We start from the raw sequence: 10,262 nt of genomic DNA, 5'->3' as shown, positions 1-10,262 counted from the left end.
TAATAGGTAATCACAGCTGAGAACAAAAAGTTACAGTCCCTGTAAGCTAACACCTGGAAATTAAACACCATTCTCTAAAATGTGTGGCAACTTCATGGGTTGTAACCTGCAGAGTGGAAGCCCTTATGTCCCCCATTTCATCATTTCTCAGTATGTTGGGTTTTTTCACTAATTCTTTCTTCTCTGAGGATGAACAATTTGCAAAAAACTTCACCTCTTTGTGTAAACCTCTTTTAGAAGGAAGTTAATATAAAGAATTTGTAAGTTACAAAGGGAGGAAAGTTACAGCATAGGATTATATTCTCGTCATAGCTGAGTCCTGTTGTTTTCCTATGTGCTTTGTATCAATGGCTGTTGTCCTGTGAGGAACAGAAAACAACTTATCAGGAAAGTTTCTGATATAGGTGTACATGTACTGCATATCCTAGAATTGCCTGGGTTTGCCTGGTTTTGTCCGCGGTTTTTCGTTTCCTTAGTTGAGGTTATAACCTCAGAATTAGAAATGAAAAAAGATAGTAACTGTAACAAACTCAGTAATTACTAAGTAACTTCATTTCAATGCCCCTGAAGGGCATTTCAGTGGTTTTGTATATAATTATTTACAAAAAAAGCCACCTCTTCTGCCAACATATTGAAAGGCAGGGATTCTTTCTTCAGATGCCTTAGTACAGGCATGCCCAAATTATCAGGTAAATCACGTGGGTGGTGGTTGAACACACAGTATTAAACTCATTGCTAAAATTAGAACAGCCATGAAGTTCAAATGAAATCTGTTAATCCAGGTGGGGGAGAGGAGTTTAGACTGGAGGAAAAGAATTTGTCATAAATACAATAGAAATGTAAGGCTGCGAGGATCTGAAAGAGGTCATCTAGTCCATCCACCTGCTCAGAGACAGGGTATATACCATCTCTAAGAGATATTTAATCTCTTCTTGAATCACCTTCACCAGAGAATTATGACAAACTCCCTGTATAATCTGATCCAGTGCTTAACTATGCTTAAACTGTGCTTAAACAGAAAGGTTTTTTCCTGTAATGTACCCTGAACTGATTACTTCTTGTCCAGATCTTCACAGACACAGACAGCAATCTCAACTGCTACCTCAACCCTTTCACATACAGGAAGATCGTTAGGCTATCCAGTCTTTCTGGACTGAACGAACCCAGTTTTTCCAACCTCTTCTCAGAAATCATCATCTTTCAAATAACTGCTCATTTTATGTTTCTCTCTTATGAACCCTCTTTCATTTGCCTCTGCCTTTTCTTAATGCCTGCTATATACAATGGGAAGCGGTATTCCAGCTGAGGCCTCGATACTGCTGTGAAAAGCAAAGCAGCTACCTTCAGTTCTCCCCACAGTACTCTTCATGAACACATCCAGCCTGCACCAGCTGCTTCTTTTGCAAGAGCATGACACTGGATTGTATTCAGCGTGGTTACAGTATAAACCAGGGGAATTTTCAAAGCACTATTATTGTGTCCTAGAGTAGTACATTTGAATATTTGACTTCTCATTTGTGAGTCTAATATTGTCATTATCACATTTAATCTTGTTGATGTATTAATTCTCGGGAATTGTAACTTTCTTCCACACGCCCAGTATAGCAACAGGCTGCTTGTGCTAGACCAGCCTGCCTGCTAGGCCAGCCAACGTCTTCCAAGTACTCTCTTTTCAGCTCCTGTAAGAAGCAGTATAGGACAAAGTTTGGACAAAGCTGCTCTTTGAGGTTACATTTTTGAGGTAATCACAATACTATCTATACTTCTGTGTCTCTTTGGACTGCTCCCTCTTTTCTAACATTATGTTAAGAAGAAGAAAGAATGTAACTTTTAAGAAGAATCAGGCTTGGAAAAAAAAAAAGTCTTGTGGATGGGCTCTTCAAGGCACTCTACAGAGTATCGTTACGAGCAAGTCCAAAGGGGATAAAATGAAACTTGCTTATCTTTCACAAGCCTTTCTACCATTTGTCTACCATCAATGCTGCATTAAAAATGAGAAATTTATTTATACCTTTGCCAGAGGAAATAAGAAAAGTAAGAAATTATCTTCCTTAGGGAAGGCTCTGGGATTCAGATGATACTCTACAGCACTCCACAAGTATATATCCAGAAGTTCAGTAACCAGAAACTAATATGAATACATTTCTTTAAACTGAAAGAAGAGAACAACCTCAAAACATTGTCTACCCACTTTCAAAACTAAACATAAAAAGCAGTTTTCTCCCCAATATACTTTCACTATGTGTGTACTACTTAGTACAAGTGTAAAAAGTTTAAATATATTCCAGTAGTTGGATCCAAAATATTCTAGTCTCATTTCTTCCTTCATGCACTTGATGTAGTGAACTTGGAAACATTTAAATTCAATTATGAACATTCAGGTGAAAGAACTTTACACCAGATTCACAGTGTATCGAGGCGTGCTGATATTTCCAAAGAATTCTTCTCCTTTGACACCGGCAGCTGTCTCTGACCATAGCCATGCCATGTCTTTCAGCCAGGCACCGCGTCTTTTTCGAAGGCGCCTCTATCCACAATTCAGTATGACAGCTTTTGTGCCTCTAGCTTCAGAGAGACCCAGAACTCCTGCCACCTCCTCTGAGCAGAAAAGGGCTTGCCCAAGCACTGATGCCTGCCGGAGCCCTTCTACACTGAAGGGAAATCACACTCCATTTATATTTTTACCGACTGATGTCTGTGCCATGGAATCCATTCCAATGCAGCTTATTTCTTAGAAATGGGTAGGTTTTCAGTGTTTATCCATGTCACCTGCCATAAAGAGCCCGGGTTCTTTCAGTGAGTTGCCTTGCTACTCATCAAATGGAAAGGAATCCTTCATTTCAAATAAACTTAAAGTAGCAGTTCAGCTGGCTGTAACCGTACTGAGGCTAACATCTACTTTGACAGGGAAGTTACTGCAGTAATTTCTTCCAATCCTAATATTTTTTTCTCATTGCATTAGCAAAGTAAGAAGCGGTAAGACATTTGCCTAGGAACTGGAAGACAGTAGGGTTATTCAATTTTATAAGTTTCACTGTTTCTGAAACCCAGGAAAAATATGGGCTGGCTTACAGTAGAAGACAGGGCATTAATAACTTTTAGCTTTTTTGGTTATTACAATAAGTAATTACAATGTCTGGGATTTTTTTTTTTATACTTTAAGGACAAAACTTTAGGTTTGCTGTGCTCATAAATCATAAGAGTTCCCTAAACATAAATAGCCTTTGTTATATTTTTTAAAATCTTTATTATGATAAATGCAAGCAACTTAATTTGTCAAATGCACAACTGATCAGAACAGTCTGCATATATCATTTCTGTCTAGTTTCCAAGGTAAATGGATAGGATATGTAGTCAGATTTGCAAGGGTATAAAAACTGATTAATCTTTTCAAATATTTTTCTTTTACATTAATGAAGATAAAAACATGCATGCATCCATTTGCAAGCAAACTTCTTAATTTTTCCAAGGAATCCGTTAAGCAAGAGTAAACATCTATTTTAATCAAATTGCATTTTAAGAAAATAATTTCATTTAGTAGTGATGGATTTTTTTATAAAGCAAATTTATTATCTCTTTTTAGGAGATTTGATGCAAGTTTGTTATATGGAAAAACACAAGGAACAAAAATGCACCTGACTGCACCAAATTCTCTCTTGTAGGAGGGTAGGGATGAAGAGCGCAGTTTTAATGACTTTGATTAAAAAAACATTTTTACTTCATAAAAGTATGCATCATTATAGTTAGAAAGTACACCCCTCTGTGCTCCAGTTGCACAGTCAAGGAACTAGCAGAAGGACCTCTACTGTCAGAGGTCTGTGATAGTGCTTAGAAGAAAGCTTGGGATTGCTGTATCATCATACTTATTTCAAATGCTTTCTATCTTCCAGGATATGTGGAATCAAATCCACTGACTGTCTACATTTAGAATACCCTTTTAGCTTGAATTTAGGTCCTGACTGCCTCATGACTGAGAAACTGCAAATAGCTCTTTTTGTATTTTTTTCACCTCTGTTGCATTGTGGTGGGTTGACCCTGGCTGGATGCCAGGTGCCCACCAAAGCTGCTCTATCACTCCCACTCCTCAGATGGACAGAGGGAGAAAAAATACGACGAAAGGCTCGTGGGTTGAGATAAGGACGGGGAGAGATCACTCACCAATTACCATCACGGGCAAAACAGACTCGACTCGGGGAAATTAATTTAATTTATTACCAATCAAATCAGAGTAGGGTAATGAGAAATAAAACCAAATCTTAAAACAGCTTCCCCCCACCCCTCCCTTCTTCCCGGGGTCAACCTCACTCCTGATTTTCTCTACTTCCTCTCCCCCGAGCAGCACAGGGGGACAAGGAATGGGGGTTGCGGTCAGTTCATCAAATGTTGTCTCTGCCGCTCCTTCCTCCTCACACTCTTCCCCTGCTCCAGTGTGGGGTCCCTCCCATGGGAGACAGTCCTCCACGAACTTCTCCAATGTGGATCCTTCCCACAGGCTGCAGTTCTTCATGAACTGCTCCAGCGTGGGTCCTTTCCACGGGGTGCAGTCCTTCAGGAATAGACTGCTCCAGCATGGGTCCCCCACGGGGTTCACAGGTCCTGCCAGGAGCCTGCTCCAGCGCGAGCTCTCCACGGGGTCACAGCTTCCTTCGGGCACATCCACCTGCTCCCGTGTGGGGTCCTCCACGGGCTGCACGTGGATATCTGCTCCACTGTTAACCTCCATGGGCTGCAGGGGGACAGCCTGCCTCACCATGGTCTTCACCACAGGCTGCAGGGGAATCTCTGCTCCGGCGCCTGGAGCACCTCTTTCCCCTCCTTCGCTGACCTTGGTGTCTGCAGAGTTGTTTCTCTCACATATTCTCACTCCTCTCTTCCAACTGCTGTTGTGCAGCAGTTTTTTTTCCCCTTCTTAAATATGTTATCACAGAGGCACTACCACCGTCGCTGATTGGCTCAGCCTTGGCCAGCGGTGGGTCTGTCTTGGAGCCGTCTGGCACTGGCTCTATCGGACATGGGGGAAGCTTCTGGCATCTTCTCACAGAAGCCACCCCTGTAGTCCCCCTGCTACCAAAACCTTGCCACGCAAACCCAATACATGTATGTTGAGGAACGGGCATATTCAGGACTGAGTTCCATGTCCTCTGGGTGCACTACCAAGCCTAGCACCTGTTTGGGTGTTGCCATAGCATTATGCAATGTAGTTCTAGCTAATTACATAGAGGTTACACAGGGTTTATGAAAGGGCATTAAAAAGGGGCAAAATTATAAAAAAACATGTTGACAATCTACATGAATTCAAATTTCAACATAAAAATGTGCTAAAACATTGTGTGTTAAGACAAAAATACCTCAGGTATGAATATCTGTTTTGCTAATAGTGTGCTAATGACATAAATATATAGAAAGCCATAGGATAACTTCTAAGAACAAGTAAAGAAACCATTCCATTTTTACAAGGCAGAAGAGGTCTACATGACTTGCTGCAGAATCCTTACTGGTGGGGCAAAGACGGGATGTAACTATTAGATTAAGCTACAAGGCAGATGCATTAATGCTAAAATTATTTTCTCAGGTAATATGACACGGGATATTTCCTTCTGACAGAAAAGTTACGTTGGATAGCAGAAGGATATAGGAAATGTGTATTTATCCCTCAGTTGAATAGCCCGACTGGAACACTGTTTTACCACAAACCCTCTGAGATTTCCCTTGAAGATTTGGAGAGGGGAGAGAAGGGAGAAAAGAAAGAAGGAAGAGGAGGATGAAGACTAAATATAAATATCCACAGTATAGTTGTTCTGGGCTTACCTGTAGGCAGCAAGAGGCTTGGACAGAGATATAGGTTCATCTGCTTTTGCTCATGTTTTTTCTGAAGCAGCTTGCTATCTAGCAGGAACTCTGCCTGTGTTTCATACAATCAGTAGGAAAGCATAATGAAATATGACCCCAGATACATAGCTGCCTTGGGCCAGACACTCAGCAGCAGCATATGGAATGAATAAGACAATACATAACACAAGCATTTTCTGACCATTGCTGACTTGCTCTATGAAAGCCTCCATGTGTGCTTTTTGACAATAACAAAAATCATAGCTGTCACAGAGTGTACAACAAAATAATAATTTTGGGCCTTATTTTCAAGAGTCAACTTCAAATTTGTATCTGAAGTTTAGAACATTCTGAAACGATTTGCTGGACTAAGGCCAAAATATATCAAAGATTTCAGGATTAACTCCAGATTGATCATAGAATCATAGAATCATAGAATCATTGAGGTTGGAAAAGACCTCTAAGATCATCGAGTCCAACCGTCAACCCAACACCACCACCCACTAAGCCATGTCCCTAAGTGCCTCATCTACATGTCTTTTAAATACCTCCAGGGATGGGGACTCCACCACTTCCCTGGGCAGCCTGTTCCAATGTTTAACCACTCTTTCAGTAAGGAAATTTTTCCTTACATCCAATCTAAACCTCCCCTGGCGCAACTTGAGGCCATTTCCTCTCGTCCTATCGCTAGTTACTTGGGAGAAGAGACCGACACCCACCTCACTACAACCTCCTTTCAGGTAGTTGTAGAGAGCGATGAGGTCTCCCCTCAGCCTCCTTTTCTCCAGGCTAAACAGTCCCAGTTCCCTCAACCGCTCCTCATAAGACTTGTTCTCTCTAGACCCCTCACCAGCCTCGTTGCCCTTCTCTGGACACACTCCAGCACCTCAACGTCCTTCTTGTAGTGAGGGGCCCAAAACTGAACACAGTATTAGAGGTGCGGCCTCACCAGGGCCGAGTACAGGGGCACGATCACTTCCCTACTCCTGCTGGCCACACTATTTCTGATACAGGCCAGGATGCCATTGGCCTTCTTGGCCGCCTGGGCACACTGCCGGCTCACGTTCAGCCGGCTGTCAACCAGCACCCCCAGGTCCTTTTCCAACAGGCAGCTTTCCAGCCACTCTTCCCCAAGCCTGTAGCGCTGCATGGGGTTCTTGTGGCCAAAGTGCAGGACACGGCACTTGGCCTTGTTGAACCTCATACAATTGGCCTCGGCCCATCGATCCAGCCTGTCCAGGTCCCTCTGCAGAGCCTTCCTACCCTCCAGCAGATCAACACTCCCGCCCAACTTGGTGTCGTCTGCAAACTTCCTGAGGGTGCACTCGATCCCCTCATCCAGATCATTGATAAAGATATTGAACAAGACTGGCCCCAAAACTGAGCCCTGGGGAACACCACTCGTGACCGGCCGCCAGCTAGATTGAACTCCATTCACCACAACTCTCTGGGCCCGGCCGTCCAGCCAGTTTTTGACCCAGCGCAGAGTACACCTGTCTAAGCCGTGAGTCGCCAGCTTCTCTAGGAGAATGCTGTGGGAGACGGTGTCAAAGGCCTTACTGAAGTCCAGGTAGACCACATCCACAGCCTTTCCCTCATCCACTAGGCGGGTCACCTGGTCATAGAAGGAGATCAGGTTGGTCAAGCAGGACCTGCCTCTCATGAACCCGTGCTGGCTAGGCCGGATCCCCTGGTTGTCCCGCTCATGCCTTGTGAGCGCCCTGAAGATGAACCGCTCCATAATCTTCCCCGGCACCGAGGTCAGGCTGACAGGCCTGTAGTTCCCCGGATCCTCCTTCCGGCCCTTCTTGTAGATGGACGTCACATTGGCAAGCCTCCAGTCGTCCGGGACCTCCCCCGTTAACCAGGACTGCTGATAAATGATGGAGAGCGGCTTGGCGAGCACCTCTGCCAGCTCCCTCAGCACTCTCGGGTGGATCCCATCCGGCCCCATAGACTTGTGAGCATCCAGGTGGCGTAGCAGGTCGTTGACTGCTTCCTCTTGGATTATGGGGGGTTCATCCTGCTCGCCGTTCCTGTCTTCCAGCTCGGGGGGATATGTATTTAAGTTCTATTTTATTTTAGAGTAGCACCTGATTTTATAAATACTTATGGTTGTGTATACGTTTCTAAGATTCACATTCTTTACCTCAGTGGGATGACTTGTATGTAAAACTAGCCATCTATTTCTGCAGCGACAGGACCCAAATAATTTTCCAGAAAATTATATGTAATTTACCTCTCAAAATTTTCAGTTTATGGAATAGACAGAGCAAATAGTATGAAAAATAATTTATCATTTCTTATTTAACTATTTCTAATGAGATGCTTTTCAATTACAGGCTTGCCAATGTGACGCCCATCTACAAGAAGGGCCAGAAGGAGGATCCTGGGAACTACAGGCCTGTCAGCCTGACCTCGGTGCTGGGGAAGATTATGGAGCGGTTCATCTTGAGGGCGCTCACAAGGCATGAGCGGGACAACCAGGGGATCCGGCCTAGCCAGCACGGATTCGTGAGAGGCAGGTCCTGCTTGACCAACCTGATCTCCTTCTATGACCAGGTGATCCACCTAGTGGATGAGGGAAAGGCTGTGGATGTGGTCTACCTGGACTTCAGTAAGGCCTTTGACACCGTCTCCCACAGCATTCTCCTAGAGAAGCTGGCGACTCACAGCTTAGACAGGTGTACTCTGCGCTGGGTAAAAAACTGGCTGGACGGCCGGGCCCAGAGAGTTGTGGTGAATGGAGTTCAATCCAGTTGGCGGCCGGTCACGAGCGGTGTTCCCCAGGGCTCAGTTTTGGGGCCAGTCTTGTTCAATACCTTTCTCAATGATCTGGATGAGGGGATTGAGTGCACCCTCAGGAAGTTTGCAGGCGACACCAAGTTGGGCGGGAGTGTTGATCTGCTGGAGGGTAGGAAGGCTCTGCAGAGGGACCTGGACAGGCTGGATCGATGGGCCCAGACCAATTGTATGAGGTTCAACAAGGCCAAGTGCCGGGTCCTGCACTTGGGCCACAACAACCCCATGCAGCGCTACAGGCTTGGGGAAGAGTGGCTGGAAAGCTGCCTGGCGGAAAAGGACCTGGGGGTGCTGGTTGACAGCCGGCTGAACATGAGCCGGCAGTGTGCCCAGGCGGCCAAGAAGGCCAATGGCATCCTGGCCTGTATCAGAAATAGTGTGGCCAGCAGGAGTAGGGAAGTGATCGTGCCCCTGTACTCGGCCCTGGTGAGGCCGCACCTTGAATACTGTGTTCAGTTTTGGGCCCCTCACTACAAGAAGGACGTTGAGGTGTGTCGTGGTTTAACTTCAGTCGGCAACTAAGCACCACGCAGCCGCTCGCTCACTCCCCCCCACCCGGTGGGATGGGGGAGAGAATTGGAAGAGCACAAGTTAGAAAAACTCGTGGGTTGAGATAAAAACAGTTTAATAATTGAAATAAAATGATAATAATAATAATATGATAATAATAATAATAATACACAAAGCAAGTGATGCACAGTACAATTGCTCACCACCCGCCGACCGATGCCCAGCCAGTCCCCGAGCAGCGGCCCCCCCCGGCCAGCTTTCCCCAGTTTATGTACTGAGCATGACGTCACATGGTATGGAATGTCCCTTTGGCCAGTTTGGCTGTGCCCCCCTCCCAGCTTCTTGTGCACCTCCAGCCTTCTCAGACGGTAGAACATGGGAAGCTGAAAAGTCCTTGGCTAGTGTAAGCATTACCTAGCAACAACTAAAACATCGGTGCGTTATCAACTTTGTTCTCATCCTAAATCCAAAACACTGTACCAGCTATTAGAAAAGAAATTAACTCTATCCCTGCCGAAACCAGGACAATATCCACCCCTTATTCTATACCATCTGCGTCATGCTCAAGTCCCATATTTTCCAGTACATTTTCATTAATCACCACCCCTTTATGTATATATATATATATATACACACACACAGAGATATCATTCCCTTCGTCTGTGGGCCATCCCTCTAAAATGTTCGGTGAGTTCATTTAGTCCATGACTTCGGGCTCCATCTGTCATAATAATCTTTCAGGGCAGGAAAAATGGAGATGGTATGTGGTGTTGGATTGTTTCATGTTGAAGTCAGTTCTGGTACCATCATCACTGTGCTTTGCTTGGTTTCACTGAAGTTATTCTTCATTAGTCTGGGTGATTCTTATTGTAATAACATTAGTATGGCATATAATATTATTAGTATTATTAGTATATCTGTGTATTATTAGTATAACTATTATAACTATAATTAGTACTTAACATCACATAATTCAGATCATTGGCTATTCTCACCCAAAATCAAATCCCCTTGAGGTACACATCGGACTTCCCCATCCTCCCGCATTATCCACCAAGTGCACCCAGGTCCTTGAGCAAAAGCAATCCCATGGATGGGTTTGCCTTTGCCCGAGGCAGGAA

Source organism: Aptenodytes patagonicus, chromosome W (genome assembly GCF_965638725.1).
Source record: "Aptenodytes patagonicus chromosome W, bAptPat1.pri.cur, whole genome shotgun sequence".
Lineage (NCBI taxonomy): Eukaryota > Metazoa > Chordata > Aves > Sphenisciformes > Spheniscidae > Aptenodytes > Aptenodytes patagonicus.
The sequence above is the reverse complement of the archived record's forward strand: the minus strand, read 5'-3'. Positions refer to the sequence as shown.